At 50.6% G+C, this 14,721-nt stretch overlaps 1 long non-coding RNA gene across 1 annotated transcript in view; it reads left to right on the forward strand.

The window, feature by feature from the left end:
- Window positions 1-3,512, forward strand: part of LOC111184801 (uncharacterized) — a 95,077-nt gene extending 91,565 nt beyond the window's left edge. Inside the window, exon 6 of the long non-coding RNA XR_002647406.3 lies at window positions 83-3,512. This is a non-coding gene — a long non-coding RNA (uncharacterized LOC111184801). The remainder of the gene's footprint in view (window positions 1-82) is intronic.
- The last annotated feature ends 11,209 nt before the right edge of the window (window positions 3,513-14,721 follow it).

Below are 14,721 nucleotides of genomic sequence, written 5' to 3' on the forward strand. Positions count from 1 at the left end.
TTCGGGAGGGCTTTCCATATAGATACATTAAAGATGGGAGAGGGTGGGAGGACCCTGAGGTCTGCCTCACTTTCTTCTGCAGGTGGAATGCATCATGGCCAAGTGGAGGTGTCGAGAGTCCCCTTGTGCCGTCTGGATTGGAATAAGACACTGCTAAGAAACCCTTCCAAAGAATTGGGGAGTGTCCCTGAGCACCTCCCACTCCCAAAGGACAGTGCATGTGTTCCCTGGTTCCCCAAGCCTAGCAGGGCAGCCCGCCCGTCATCCAGAGAACTGTGGGATCCTATCTGCTTCAAGGACTCTTTCCAAAATGATCTCCCAAGCAGCTCATGCCTGCACTTGGAGTAGTGACAACTACATCTCTCACACCCCACTCATCTTGTTCTCTTCTTGTCCCTTCCCCCCAAGTATAGCATCCTATACTAGCATTTCCTAGTATGTAAATAGCTTATAATCAGGGCTTGGTTTACCTAATATGTTCTTAGAGTAATAAAGGTAAGTGTCATGTGTATAAGAGTCACACCCAAGCCCCCCCCCTGCTTTTCTCTCCCCCCACACCGCCCCAGGGTCATCCCAGCCACTCCCATGACTTCAGCTACCACCTATCTGCAGATGACCCAGTCTCTGTGTCCAGCCTACGCTTCTCACTAAACCCCACCCCTAACCACCCATCTGCCTAAGCACCCACCTTCCACTTGGAGGTCAAATTTGAAACAACTCAAATTCAAGTTCTCCAGAAGTGGACTCCTTAATTTCTTCCATAAACCTGAGGCTCCTTTGTGTTCCATATTCTGATGCGTCACATTTGACAGTGGTTTTTGGTCCATGTATGTCAGAGGACGGATGGGTGGGGGGGAAAGGGTGTGTCTATGAACCTCTTGAAATTTTATGCAAGATTTTGTGTGTACATGTGTTTTCTTCCTGCAATAAGAGATGGCAGGTTTTTCAGAACCTGACTGTGACCCCTGAACTAGAGAGTCAAGCCCCCGTCTGTTTCTCTGGCTTCATCTCTTGGCAGTCCCGCTTTGAGCCCCAAGCCCCACATCTCCTGAACCTATGCTCGCGGGCAGTGACTGACTCTTGGAGTTCCTGGAAAATGCCATCAGTTTAACGTATGCTGGTTCTTCTACTGAAGTGTGTTCCCACCCTCTTTGTCTGCAACCTTCAGGCAGCACCTCCTCTGGGAAGCCTCCCTTGCCTGACCCAGGCAGAGCTGATCAGCCCGTCCCTAGTGCCCCACCTCCATATGGCATCCATCATACTGTAGGACAGCCTCTTGCACCCTGCGTGTGCCTCAGAATCTCCTGCGCATCTTTTAATAAAATGCAGATGCTCCAGCCTTGCTTACTCCCCAGTGAATCAAAACTGTGAAGGAGAGAGGCCCCCAGGGGACTCTGAGGCACACGCTGCATGCTAAGCCACAGTTGTAGGGCCTTTTTTGGGTCCATATTACTTGGATGCACCAGACTATGAAATCCTTGAGAGCAGGGATCTTGTCTCAGCCACTTCCCCAATCCCCGTGGCACTTAGAACAGTGACAGTGCACAGTAGAATGAGCCAATCTCAACACTGGCCTACTGGGTGCCAGGTACCATTCTAGGGATTTCCATGTACTGCCATTCAGCACCTACAATTTTCCCATGAGTTACATCATTGATCCCCTTTAGAGATGAAGAAATATTTGTGAATGAGTGAACAAGTGAATCATACTTTCTAGAAAGCTGATTGGTTTAGAGAAATCTGAATATGATTTATTTCATAAACATGACTTTTTACAGGGGCAAGAAATGTCTCACTCTGTTCTGATCATGTCCGGGAGGGGAGAAAGAGAGAATCCGGGAAGAGATGTGATGATTTTCTGGAAAAGAGAACTACTCGGGTGGTGGTAGAACCAGACCAGGGCTGCCAAAAACTCACCCAAGAAGCCCCAACACAGCCCAGGCTGAGTCTGCCTCTTCCCAAACATGAGGGGCTTGGCACAGGGCAGACTAAGACGGCCATCAGGGGAGGGAGGGCAGCATTCCTGTCTCCTGCCTCCTCCTTTTCATGGCCGTTAGCCCCAAGGCCCAGTCTCTAGCTGCCATTTGCTCCCTTGGGAGTATAGTTTAAATCATGAAGTTTAAATCAGAGGCAGGCCTCTGTGTCCATTCACAGCCACCTGCAAGCTGAACAAGGCCTTTGAGATCACAGAATTCTGCTCCTTACCACGGAAGTGATGGGAGGACCACTCCCAGCCAGAAAGGGCAAGTAGGATTCAGAAAACAACGCAGAAGGGTGGCTGGCAGGACCTCAGTCACACCACAACCATGGCACTGGGGCGACCCAACCCTGTTCTCATCCCGTTTTTCAAGGTCCTGCTCTTCAGGGACCACCTTAACCCTAACCCTCCAGAAGCCTTCCCAGAAATTGCACACTGTGTCCTCTCTCAGGCATCCACTCCCAACTCAACCCCAGGGCTTTCCCTCATAACACTTCTCTCTTCCCAGGCTGCTAGTCCCAGTTTCCCCAGGGAGGCATGAGCCCCTCAGACATCACAGACCTCCCATAGGAGCTAGCACCCCACTGGGAGCTCAAGAGTAAACAGCTTGACTATTCTGCTTACCAACAAGTCTTAAAAAATTAAAACCCTTCCAGTAAAATAACATCCAGTTATTTGAGTGAACAATTTGCCCTTACATTTTAACGTAGATTTTAGAGTTGTCCCAGCACAGTTTTTTAGAGATGTAACACAACAAGAGTTTAAAATGGTCTTGAATTCTAGACCTAGATCCCTTGGGTTCAAATTCCAGCTTTGCAACTTATTAGCTGTAAATTCACAGGCAATGTCCTTAACCTTGCTGTACCTCAGTTTCCTCATCCCTAAAATGGGTATAAAAATAGCACCTGGTCATAGGGCTGGTGTGAGGAGTGGATGAGTTAATGTAAAGCACTTAGGACACTGTCTGCCAAGCAGGAGCTCATAATGTGATCCTCTCATTAATTAAATTGATGTGATTCTCCCATGACCTCTTGTGATTCTCACAACACTAGAAAGTAGGTAAAGATCTCTCCTCTTCACAGAAGAGGAGACCAGTCTCAGAGAAGTTATGTTACTTGCCTCCGACAACACAGCTAATACATGAGCACATGGTTACTCAAAGCCAGGATTCTGATGTCCACAGACATGGCATAAAAAAGCCCTCAACTCTGGCATCCCTACCGTCCCTCCAACTTCCCCTCCCCTGGCATTCCTGTGGCCTTCCCACACATTCTTGAAGCTTCCCAATAACAGTTGGCTTTTCCACCCCAAACCCACTGTGGGCTGGGGGAATGGTGTCCCCCTCGCCCGCCACACTCCTACCTTTCTGATCATGGGCAGAGAGACATTCACGAACCACTCTGGGCTCAGCTGACAGTGCTGGTGGGTGCTGTGAGCAGGCAGGAACCACGGTCCTCATTTGGCTCTCCCAGGACCCAACCTACACAGGATCCTATAGATTATCTCCTGGTGTCATCCTGCCAGGCTTTGCTGACGCAGCTGCCCAGGGCCCAGTGCAGTGGAGCCTGTCAGAGGGGGATGTCCTAGAACACAGGACTCTGCCCCTGAGGCAGGTTGGTAGAGCTGCTGTGCAAGGAAGGTGGCTGGGTAGGTGTCCTTGGACAGGCTGAGGACAGAGAGTAGGTTGAGGACCTTGCTCTGCATGGGAGCCAGATGCTATCTGAAAGGCAGAATGATGTTGCATAGAAGCTTTGGGTGGGATCCTCAGACAGGAGAGACCTGGACAGAGACCTATCAGCTGTAGCGTGAATGCTGATCCCTTCAGGGTGTCCTGGGCTTTGCAGCTCACCCAGTCTCTTCAACACAGATGTTGCCTCACTAAGTCTCATAGCTGTCCTCTCAGGTAGATATTGTTATTATCTCCATTTACAAGTGAAGAACTGAAACTCAGAGCTCCTGTCTCCAATTTAGGGGTCTTGCTACTAACCTCACCGTTGAACAGACACAAACCTAATCCAGGAGACCAGGCAGGTTCCAGACGCATATGTGAGCAGGTGACGCTGGTGGGGAGCGGCGTAGAGACTGGAGAGCAGGCTCTGCTCAGTGCCTTCTGATCGTTGCCAGGCGGGAATGCAGCCTCAGGATTACAGGATCTTTGGTTTTTTCCGGAGAAGCTGGAAATCTGGATTTTTAAAATGTGAAATTTCCCATTTTTTTATGTTGGCAACTAATCTTATTTAGTTTAAAATGTCTAGTGGGCTTCTCTGCTGGCGCAGTGGTTAAGAATCCACCTACCAATGCAGGGGACATGGGTTCGAGCCCTGGTCCAGGAAGATCCCACATGCCGCGGAGCAACTAAGCCCGTGCACAACAACTACTGAGCCTGCGCTCTAGAGCCTATGCTCCACAACAAGAGAAGAAGCCACCACAATGAGAAGCCCACAACAAAGAGTAGCCCCCACTCGCCACAACTAGAGAAAGCCTGCGAGCAGCAACAAAGACCCAATGTAGCCAAAAACAAATAAATTAATTAATTATTTTTTAAAAAGTCTAGTGGGCTAAACAAAACACATTCTTGGGCTGGATTCGACTCAGGCTGCCAATTTGCAGACTTGGGCCAGCACACTGCCTTTAAGATGCCAGTAAGGCTGGGATAAGCCCTATCCTCCTCAATCGAATTAAAATGTTCAAATGCCCCAGCAGATCATACCCATGTAAGTCAACACAAACCAGTGAGTGAGGAATTATTTACTGAATGCCTGTATGTCAGACTTAGTTTTAGTGGTACAGGATGTATCTCAACAAAAACAGAAAAAAACACCAAAATCATGGAGTTATATTCTAATTGGGAGACATATGATAAAGATAAATTTGTATAATTTATAATGTGTTAATAACAACTGCTAAGGGGAAGAAGAAAGCAGAAAAGGGACTTACGAAGTTTTGTGCAGGTATTTCAATTTCAGACAGGGTGGGCAGAGACATCCACTGAGAAGATGAAATGTGATAAAGACTTGAAGTTGAGGGGTGAGGGAGTTATGTAGATATCTGCAGGGAGAACAGGCAGAAAGAGAGAATAACACGTACAAAGGCCCTGAGGCCCAAGGAGAGTATCAGAGTGGCTGAGAAACAGGAAGGGGGCAAGAGTGGCCGGGAGAGGTGTGGATAGTAGTATTAGAGGTGAGAGAGGTAACAGGTAAGAGGAGTGAGGAGGAGAAAGCCAAAGTACCTAGGGCTTTGGGTCTCACTTGGAGTGAGACTGGAAGCCATTGGAGTGACAGGGTCATTCTTGCTGCAGTGTTGAGGATCAGTTGAAGAGAAGCAAGGAATGAAGCAGAAAGAGCTTTTAAAACACCAGTGTGATAATCTGGGTAAGGAGATCGTGGTGGCTGGGGTCACAGTGCTGGCTGGCAGGGTAGTGAGAAGCGATCAGATTCTGGACATATTTTGTGGGTAAGCCCAGTGGTGTGCTAGTAAAGGCTGAACAACCAGCTCTTGCAGGGTGGTGGCTGATTTCCATTCCTAACAGGTACAGAGAGATGTGTGAGAGCACCAGGCCTGGAGCCCTCCAAGGGGCAGGAACGGTGCCAACCCCACTCTTGCTGGATTCAGCAGGGGCCCGGAAGCAGAGTTACGCTTCCAGGTCCGTTCTTCCCCACCAGCTTGGTTACCCAACTCCTTTTGTGGGATCTTGTGTACCCCTGCCTATGGGGCAATGAAGAAGTGTAAGACACAGATCTATGGCTGGTAGCTGTGTGGCTTTTGACAGGTTATTTAATCTGAGTCTCAGTTTTTTTTGTATTTAAAGTGGGGATAAAAATGACAATGAGGCAATACATGAAGGTTCTTAACATATTGCCCGGCACATAGTAGCCATTTAATGTGTGAAAATTATTATTATTATTAATATGATAAGACAAAAACAAGGGGAAAAAGTGAAAGATTAATTTAGGATATAATTAAGGATATTTTTAGGTGGTATAGACCAGATCAGCCTTCATTCATGGAAGCAAGTAGGGCCAAGAAAAGGGGAAAAAAAAATTGGAGTTAATGCATCATTCATGCATTACATAAATATGTATAAGGGGCCTACTCTGTATATTTTTCTCCCCTTCATAGTACAACCACCATTTATGATATACTTAGATTTATTTATGTGTTTGTTTATTTTTTTTCCAGCTCTATTGAGGTATGATTGACAAACAAAAGTTATATATATTTGGGTTACACGATGTGATTTTTTTGAGGTTATTTTCTGTGTCTCCTGTTAGACTGAGCTCTGCAGGAGGGCAGGGACCATGTCTGTTTTGTTCACAGCTGTGTTCTCAGAGACTAATATAGTGCCAACCGCATAGTTGGTGCTCAATAAGCATTTGTGGGATGAATGCCAGGCCTGGGCAGGGTGCTGGGATACGCTGTAAGACTTCATAGAGCATTTCATCTCAAGGGGAAGCTGGAATAACTTAAATAATTCTCTGAGGGCAGTTCTGAGACCTTTGTGAGAGCAGAAGGTATCAGGCAAGGGGCCTGAGATGAGGAGAGAGGGACAAGGCAGTGGAGGAAGATGACAGGCACACGAGCACTGATAGGGAGGCAGCAGGGGCACCAGAGATGGGCTGGGGCGGGGGGAGCAGGAGAAGGGGCCCAACGCTGGGCTTAGAAGCCAGGACTGGGGCCGGGAGGGTGAGGGTGAAGCTTGCAAGAGGGAGGCTGAAAAGGGAGTGACCTGGAGCCACCTCCGCCCCAACCCACCAGGGACTTGGGTTGAGGGAAGGGACCCAGCTCTGGGTCACAGGGACCGGGTGGAGTGGAGGCAGCCTGGAGCTGCACTGAAGGGTTGGGAGAGTCCTGGCGGAGCTGCAGGGCTCGGAGGCGCCTGGGGCTCAGTGAGGGCCTGGTGGAGAGGAGAGTGCTGCCGGAGCGGAGCGGAGCGGCCAGGATGATTTAATCCCACGTCAATGTGACGGCTAATGAATTTCATAGCCCCTCCCTGAGCTCAGCCACAAGAGGAGCCCAAGGCTGGGGGAGAGAGGAAGAAGCTGGGAGCAGGATGGGAGAATGAAGTGAGCAGCCTGAAGAGGAAATGGAGGGATGGGTGAAGGGGAGAGAGGACCAGAGGAGAAAGGAGGGGGAGAGAAGAGTGGGAGGGAGGAGTAGGGTCTCCTGACCACAGGAATCAGTGTGACAGCCTCACGGACCAAATGGCCCATATCACACCCTTGTACCTCCACGGGTGGTGACCATCATAAATCAGGTTCATAAATGCCAGTCTGATGGGGTGACACAGCCTCTTTCTGGGGGAACATGTAGTCTAAGGGCGGAGCCACATTATAAGAAGAGCATAGGGCTTCCCTGGTGGCGCAGTGGTTGAGGGTCCGCCTACCGATGCAGGGGACGCCGGTTCGCGCCCCGGTCCGGGAGGATCCCACGTGCCGCGGGGCGGCTGGGCCTGTGAGCCATGGCCACTGGGCCTGCGTGTCCGGAGCCTGTGCTCCGCGGCGGGAGAGGCCGCAGCGGTCAGAGCATAGCTGGCTCCCCTCTGAGCCCCTCCTTGACTTCCTCCTTCTGCCCCCTCCTCACCACACCTCCCCATCTCCCCTCTTTCTTCCGCTCCCCAGAACAAACGGGAAGGAGGGTGGCTGCCTGCCTGCCCAGAGAGCTACTGCATTCAGAAGGAGCAGACAGACGAGTAATGTTCATGATATAATAGCCCTAATGACGACGCCGCGGTTTACCCAGCACCTGTCTCCAGAACCCAAGGCTCTCTTTCAAATCCACGTTCCACTTAAGGCGGGAGGGGGCTTCTCCGTCCTCCAAGAAGGATCTGAATATAAAAAAGGGGGCTTCCCTGGTGGCGCAGTGGTTGAGAGTCCGCCTGCCGATGCAGGGGACACGGATTCATGCCCTGGACCGGGAAGATCCCACATGCCGCGGAGGGGCTGGGCCCGTGAGCCATGGCCGCTGAGCCTGCGCGTCTGGAGCCTGTGCGCCGCAGCGGGAGAGGCCACAGTAGTGAGAGGCCCGTGTACCGCAAAAAAAAAAAAAAAAAAAGGGAACCTGAATTCCAGCATGAGAGAGGCAAGGTAGACTGAAGGAAGAACTTCCTCACAAGGCCATTTAAGCTTAAAGTGCTAGGCTAATGAAGGCTCGGTGTATGAAGGAAAGGTGGGGTGGAAAGCCTTCATTTCTGGGGGTATCTAGTGAAAGCAGAGCCACCACTATCCCAGACTGCCTCCTCCCAGCTCACCACACCACTTTGCTAACTCCAGAGCCTCTCATTGAGCCCTGGCCCATGGAGCAGACAGTCGGGGCTGCCAGCCACCTTCCAAAACATGTTTTGCCTTTTTGCCTTCATTCTGTGGCTTGGCTCAACTGGGACTGAAAATTCCCCACACCTGGGGTAGGCCAAGATGGGATGCTCCACCATTAACATCACTGTTTCCAGCCTGAACACCCTGCTCTGTCCTCAGAACAGCCTTATGGGGTGGGACAGCAGGTCTTCAGTCCCCAAAAGCAGCGAGGGGCAGCTTCCAGGGCCACATGGGGGGAGGGGCATCAAAAGGCCATGGTTCAGAGTCTCTGGGGTCTTGCTGCACAGCCCCTAGTGCCACCCCCAGAGTGCCTCCCAAGAAAGAGCATCTACGGTGGACTTCTAAGACCTGGCTGGAGTGGCCCCATCAGCTCACTGCCAAGAGGTGACTGGAAAGAAGGGGCATCATTTGTGCCCAGTAAATTTCTTTCCAGCTTGCAGGCCTAGGCCCAGAGCTCCCTTGGCTAAATCCTCTGTCTATGGCCGCCAAGGCCAGTGTAAACACTACAAAGGAAACACAGTGTCTCTTGGCAAGGACACTTTATAACAAAGCTCGGGATTCTTCCATGATGCTGTTTCATGAGCTACGGCCATAAAAAGTATTTATCAAAAAATAAAATAAAATAAAAATTAAAAAGTATTTATCCTTTACTGTGAATCTTTGGGTTCAGACAGTCGTTATGGGTCTTGTTGCCCCGATTGTCCTGTCTGTGTGTGTATTGCCCATTTTAGCCTGAGAGTCAATGGAACACTTCAAATAAGCCCTAAGCTCCCCTGCTACCCTCCCTGGACACGGACTGGGGAGGGAGAACAAGGATGAAGCCAGTCATGGCTCCTCTTTCCCACACCATCAGCTGGGAGAATCCCTTCTCACACTGCTCTTGGGAAATGCCAATGCCAGGCTGATGGGGAGACGCAGCCTCTGTCAGGGGCAGAACCACACCATGTGAAGAAAAGAGAAAGGAGATCCAGGAACAAACCACAGGCACGCAAGTGTGAACAGAAGGCAGGGTGAATGTAGGAACAGAGGGGTTCCAGGAATCTGCTCCGGTGGGCCGCCCTCCCTTCCGGAAGGGTGCTTTGACACAATTTCCAGGGCAGGATGGTGGCTCCACTCTGGAGAACCAAGCTGGGGCCCACAGACAGCTACCAAAGGGCGTTCTCTCTCTCCCTCTGCTTCAGCCTACCCAGGGAGAGCCCCTGGAGGCAACAGAAGTCTCAGGCAGTGGGTGGGAGTGCATGTGTACAGTGCTGTGACATCCTACAGTAGCACTTCTGAACGCGGCAGGCTGAGAAAGGAGAAAACTGGAGCTGAGAACATTGGCTTCCGTCTTTGCCTCTGCCTGGATCCTTTCCCTCTGGTGGGGCCGGAATCAGGAGGGAGCTAAGGGTGGGCAGCCACGTGGCTCAGCCCCTGAGCCCTGTGACCTGGCTCCGAGTGAGGCCAGGGGTGTGCACAGGAGGTAGGCGGAGGAGGGCCGGGAGGCAAGAGGGAGGTGGGGCACCGTTCCCTGAGCTGCAGGCCAACCAGTCATTTTTCCAGACTGGGCACGCAGAGCACAACACAAGAGAAATAAAAAGAAAGGAGGCTGAGGCTCATGGGGATAATGAGAGGAGCGGGCGAGCACTGTGTCAGCTCCCGGAAAAGAGATGACAGCTCTGTTATCTCAGTAAAAGCCACAGACCAGGTCTCGGGAGACCAGGGTTCCAGTGCAGCCTGACACCGGGAGTAGTGTGGGTAGGAGTCGGGTCATATCATGTTTTATTAACTAACACCGCCCCCCCCACTCCCACACACACATAACTCACTGTGGATTACCATTCGTTCAGCAAGCATTATCAGTATAGTGTAGCATGGACCCTGGAGCCAGGCTGCCTGGGTCTGACACTTAGAGACTGTATAACACTCTGTAAAATGGGGATAATAATAATAGTACCTAGTCCTGTGGTTGTTATGAGGATTAAATGAGCTAATGCACTGTAAAGTAGATGCATGGTACATAGTAGGCTCTTGGAAATGTTAGCTATTCTGACCGTTACTATTCCTCTGCCAGGTCCTTTGCCAGGAGCTGGGTTTCTACCTTGGAGACCCTCCGATCATACAAAGGAGGTACAAGCAGTAACTGCACCGTGCGGTAAGTGCAGTAAGAGAGCTGTGGCCCAGGGGAGCACGGACAAGAGCAAGCTCACTCTGCCTGTGGAAATCAGGGAGAGCTTCACACAGGAGATAATATTTGATTTGGGTCCTGCAGGGTGAATAGGAGTTCCCCAAATTACGAATAAGGAAAGAAGGACATCTGAACCTAGATTGGGCAAAAGCTCAGAGACATGAAAACCTGGGATACATGACCCCGTGAATCTGGCTCTCAAGTTCTGTAGGAATTATAGAAGGAAATGAGAATGGCAGGAAAACCAGGTCAGACTGCAGGGCCTCGTGTCATGCTAAGGCATTTGAATTTTGTTCTGTAAAACACTGAGACTCACTACGGAATTTTAAGCAAGGGAATCGCATGATCAAGTTTGTGTTTTGGGAAATAACACACTTGTGGGTCATGAAAAATAGATTAGAAAGTGAGAAGGCTGCAGAAAAACACACACAGGAGGATTTTGCAATGGCTCGGGCAAACACAAAGGAGGAGAAAGTATTCTAGTGCTTCTGGACTGGCTGGCAGATTACACTGAGGCCAGGGTGCAGGGTACTGACACCTACTGTGTGTCAGAACTGTGCCAGGTCCCAGGGCTCCAAGTAAGAATCAGATTTGACACAGGCCACTGGGGAGTTTGTAGAGCAGGCAGAGAGGAGAACAGAGGAGGGCAGGGAAGTGGCACAGGTACTGGGCTGGACACACACTAGGGGGATGCTGGAACACATGGACAGAGTGCTTATGGCTACCCATGGGGTTGGAGAGGAAAGTGCTGTCAGGAGATCATCCTAGAGGATGCAACAGCTGGAGGACAGAAGGGTCAGAGAGCAAAGATGTGGAGATGTGAAATAGCCTGGAGGATTCTGGTTGCTGTGAGACAGTCACATGGTTAGGGTCTAGAGTTTGAGAAATGGGGCTGGAGAAGTAAGGAGGAATCAGAGCTCAGCCAAAGGTGTGGATCCCAATCTCTCACGGTGGCAGCCTTTAAAAGTACAGATCTAGGACTTCCCTGGTGGCGCAGTGGTTGAGAGTCCACCTGCCGATACAGGGGATATAGGTTCGTGCCCCGGTCCGGGAAGCTCCCACATGCTGCGGAGTGGCTGGGCCCGTGAGCCATGGCCACTGAGCCTGCGCGTCCGGAGCCTGTGTTCCACAATGGGAGAGGCCACAACAGTGAGAGGCCCGTGTACCGCAAAAAAGAAAAAAAATACAGATCTATTTGAATCAGCATCTCTAAGGCGGGGGGTGGGGGGGGGCTCAGACATTTTTAAGAGCTCTCTGGTGAATCTGACCTGCACCATAGGCTAAGAACCATGGTTATGGGGACAGGAAGTCACTGAAAGGTGACCTGGTCAGATCCATGCCTTAGGAAGATCCAGGTGGAAGGTGGAGGCCAGAGGGAGGGGTGAGGCAGGGACACTCGTTCCGGAGCCGCAGTAGTGGTGTAGTACCATGGCAGGTGAGGGGGGAGGCTGCCAAAGCCACGAAGGAAATACAACTGACAGAACTTAGGGAGTCCATACGGTTGCGGGTGGGGGGAGAAAGAGAGGAGTTGAGAGTAAATCTGTATTTTAGGGATGAGAAACTGAGGCCTGGATCAGTGGTTCTCAACAGTTTTGAGTGTGAGGATTTCTCTTCAACATAAAAAAAAATGTGATGATACTTAAACTTGCATTAATAGAAAATACCTAAGGACACCAGCTACGTAGATTTCTAAAATGATCTCTAGATCATTTTAAAGAACTTGCATTTTATTCATCGCAACAGCATAGATATATACATGAACAAGAACATTGGAAGCAGAGCAACCTGGATTCCAGTCTTATCTCTACCATTACTGGACGTGTGACCTTGGGCACCGGAACTATCTGTGCCTCCGTCCCTCCCCCGTCAGGTGGGCGTTTCAGCAGCACCGCATCATGGAGGTGTACTAGGATTGAAGAGTTGTTCATGTAGAGGGCTGAGAAGAAGGCTTGAGGTATGGTCGACTTCAACGAGCTTTAGCTATTACTATAACTTTTATTCAGGTTAAAGATGATGCTTGGTGCACATGCGGATGTGAGGACGCCCAAGGTCATGTGTGGTGGCCCCAGGTCGGCCTGAGTTGCTCCTGCCCTCCTGAACTTTGCAACATGGGGCATAATTAACTACATATGTCCACGTGCCATCATCACATGGCGGCAGTGTGACTGTGCCTATGTAAGGCAGTGTCACTACCCAATATTCCATTGCATGGAGCGGGATGCCATCGGTGATTTATCAGAATTATATCTGGAACTTGGATATTAGATCTAGGTGTTGTGACTTGCAAAAGGCAATTTTTACAACATAAATATTAAGTTAGACTGGAGTTCCAGGATGATGTAATTGGAGGGTGGAAGAGGCATCCCAGAACCTTGGAGGACCTCACCTTGGAAGGCAAAATGCCATTACCACTCCCCTGAGCCTGGCTTCTCAAGGACCTGAGGAGCTCTGGAAGCAACGCTGACCAAGCAGCCCCCTGACCAGCGTTGTCTGGTCGTGCCAGCTGATGGTGTAGCAGGACCGCGCAGCTGGCTCACAAACTGACAACCTCTGGACAGGATCATGAACAATGAGCAGAAAGGGATTTCAGGGTCCCCCAGTACAACTGCACTCCCTGTGTGGCTGCAGACATGGTTCATTTCTCCCCTCCCTGTCTTTGCCCCTCCCTTTGGTTGACAACCAGAGCCCTTGGGGGTTTCCGAGTATACATGCAATGTCTTGGCCAGAAGTAAAGAGGATAAGGAAGCTTATTCCCCGAGAAGAAATGGTCCCTGGTTGGGGCCAGGCCAGGGTAGAATGTGGGGTCTTGGGGGGGGGGGGCGCTGAGCCCCTGGCAGAGTGCCAGGAGCCAGCATGTCTGCAGAAAGGAAATGACAGCTTTGCAGAAGGTTTCTGTCCTCAGTACACAGCCTTAGAAAGCGTCAGAGGGCTGCCAGGCCAGAGGGGCCTCCCAGGATGAAGGGCGTGTCCTGTGGCACGGGAGGTAAAACGTTAACTGCCTCAGCAGCTGGACAACCCCAAGGGGAGGGACATCCAGGACTGAGGTGGAGTTTTCCACTGTCCCAGTGACAAGAGTGCTCAGATTCAGAAACTAAGTTAAATTATAGAAGAAAGTTTAAATTGTAAAATAATTTAACTACTTAGTCAGTAGACTGCAGTTGATACCTGCCACACACAGATGAGAAAACTGAGGCTCAGAGAGGGCAAATGAGTAGCCCAAGGCCACCTAGTTAGCATGGAAAGGAGGCAGAGCCAGAACTGGACCCAAGTTTGTGAGACTCCAAGCCCAGCACGGCTTACCTTAAAAATGGGTCAGGAGGTGGCAACAAGCCCAAATGTCCATCAGGAGGGGCTGCTCAGACAAATATGGGGCAGAGAGGGAGAGAGAGCCTTATGCACCAATATGGAGTGATCATCAAGATATCCTACTGAGTAAAAATAAAAGTGCATAGTTGCTTGAACCTATCGCTGGTATGTGCATTAAGTTAAATCTGGCAGCACGCAAGAAACTGGTATGCTGGTTGTGTCCTGAAGGAAACTGGGTTACGGGGAAACAGGCAGGGGGAGAAGACTTTTCCCCGGTGCAATCTTTCGTACCTTTTGGATTTTGAATCAAGAGAAGGTACTAGCTTTTCATATTTTTACAGTAATAACATTTTTTAAAAAGAGATCGAGGGGCTTCCCTGGTGGCGCAGTGGTTAAGAATCCGTCTGCCAATGCAGGGGACACGGGTTCGAGCCCTGGTCTGGGAAGATCCCACATATGCCACGGAGCAACTAGGCCTGTGAACCACAACTACTGAACCTGCGTGTCTGGAGCCTGTGCTCCGCAACAAGAGAGGCCGCGACAGTGAGAGGCCCCCGCACCGCGATGAAGAGTGGCCCCCGCTCGCCACAACTAGAGAAAGCCCACGCACAGAAACGAAGACCCAACACAGCCATAAATTAATTAATTAATTTAAAAAAAAAAAAAGGCTTCCCTGGTGGCGCAGTGGTTGAGAGTCCGCCTGCCGATGCAGAGGACGCGGGTTCGCGCCCCAGTCCGGGAAGATCCCACATGCCGCGGAGCAGCTGGGCCCGTGAGCCATGGCCGCTGAGCCTGCATGTCCGGAGCCTGTGCTCCGCAACGGGAGAGGCCACAACGGTGAGAGACCCACGTACCGCAAAAAAAAAAAAAAAAAAAAAAAAAAAGAGATCGACAGAGAATTTCCTTGTTCAACCCTCTTAAATGTGATGAAACAGACTCCTACTGAGCACCCAGGCTGT

Source organism: Delphinapterus leucas, chromosome 1 (assembly GCF_059928025.1).
Source record: "Delphinapterus leucas isolate spDelLeu-1000000601 "Yukka" chromosome 1, BTC_Dleu_Yukka2, whole genome shotgun sequence".
NCBI classification, from domain to species: domain Eukaryota; kingdom Metazoa; phylum Chordata; class Mammalia; order Artiodactyla; family Monodontidae; genus Delphinapterus; species Delphinapterus leucas.